The sequence below is a fragment of the Xyrauchen texanus genome, chromosome 6 (genome assembly GCF_025860055.1).
Source record: "Xyrauchen texanus isolate HMW12.3.18 chromosome 6, RBS_HiC_50CHRs, whole genome shotgun sequence".
Classification (NCBI taxonomy): domain Eukaryota; kingdom Metazoa; phylum Chordata; class Actinopteri; order Cypriniformes; family Catostomidae; genus Xyrauchen; species Xyrauchen texanus.
The window spans coordinates 32,539,568-32,540,588 of record NC_068281.1 but is presented as its reverse complement, the minus strand read 5'-3'; positions in this window follow the sequence as shown (position 1 = coordinate 32,540,588).

The window sequence follows — 1,021 nt, the reverse complement described above, 5'->3', positions numbered from 1 at the left end:
ATTCAAGTGTTTTGTTGTCGGAAAGAACAGGAAACATGGTTGCCAGCCTAATAAGCATTACTCATGCAGCTTGCTGACAAGAATTGTATTTTGGGCATAAACATGCTATTTTCTTGGTGTAAAAATGTACAATATGCATCAAGTTGTTGCCTATATACATAAACGTACAGAATATATCCAAAACAGCAAGTGTAAACAACTAGCTGTATCTAGAAAAATGAATAGAAGCTATCATTCACTAAAGAAACCATATTCTCCCCTGCCATGTTGAAAGTTTACATCTCCCAACTTAAATTCACCTTTTGTGTTCATCACATCGGTTTGGAATTACATGAGGGTGTGTAAATAACAGAATTTTCCTTTTTTTGGTGAACTAACCCTTTAGCTAGGCCACTGAAAAGTACTAAACATTGTAATAATGTCCTCATAGGCATCTGGTCCTAGTAGTGCAGTTATCCCTTTAAAATGTAGAAGAGGCTCCAATCTCCTGTTAATTAAGTTCACCCACTGTGTGAGAGGTGCAAACACACTGCACAGAGGCCCCTGAGCCACAACCAGGCTGGTCCGTGAGGGGTGTGCTCATTAGCAGCCCAACAACAGATGGAAACGTTCTTTGCACTTTAGCAGATGAGAGGTTCACCTAGGGCCTAATGGTGCTATAATGCACATACATGTCTCCAAGCAGTCTACCTGACTACCTGATGATTGTCATTAGCTGAACTGAGACAAGAGGTCAATGGAGGAAAAAGCTCTTGAGCTGCAGATTCAATTTTTTACAATTTAAAAGTGTTTAATGTACAAATACTTATTCCTCATTTTCATTTGTTTTTAAATTTTCTTCAGACCTAAAATGCGAGACATGGCAATGTTTCATTAATGCTTGTAATTTAAAAAGATGGTTGCCAGAGAAAGATGTTGCATACCATCTACTCTATTTGTTGCTACCTCTAGATTAAATTTCAAGGACAAGAATCTTAATTCACATTTTGTATAAACAGCTTTATTCCTATATAGTAAATAT